The following is a 519-nucleotide window of genomic DNA, read 5'->3' on the forward strand; positions in this document are numbered from 1 at the left end:
ATAAATGACCAAACCTTTAAAAACAAAAATCTGGCCAAACATTCTAAAAGAATACGTTATTTGAATAAATTACGATTATAGTCTTCCCCACAAAAAAAAAAAATTTTCCCCGTAAATTTTGTTGTTATTCCCCATTTTTCATGTTCTATTTAAATTGTCCCCCACATACCCAAACTTCCCCTTTGCCCTTGACTCCCTTATTTTTTTAAAATAACGTTTCGTGCTCTGGGGGAAGGCTTCTTCGCAGGAGGCGAACAAAGGGGGCTGAGAAGAAAAATTTTTGAAAGCTCCTTCTGCACAAATTACTTTTCCCTAAGGGAACATTCCAAAAAAAATTTAATCCGCAATCGTTGTCTGACCGAAATTAAATTTTTTTTTTTAAAAAAAAAAACACTGATTTTACTATTTCAAAAAATATAGTATACACGGGATGTTTGAAATTTCCTTTTTCAGCGTTCAGTAACAAAAAAGCTTGACGTTATTTTATTACATAAAATGCGTGAAAGGGGCGAACAATTT

This window comes from Penaeus monodon, chromosome 25, assembly GCF_015228065.2.
Source record: "Penaeus monodon isolate SGIC_2016 chromosome 25, NSTDA_Pmon_1, whole genome shotgun sequence".
NCBI lineage: Eukaryota > Metazoa > Arthropoda > Malacostraca > Decapoda > Penaeidae > Penaeus > Penaeus monodon.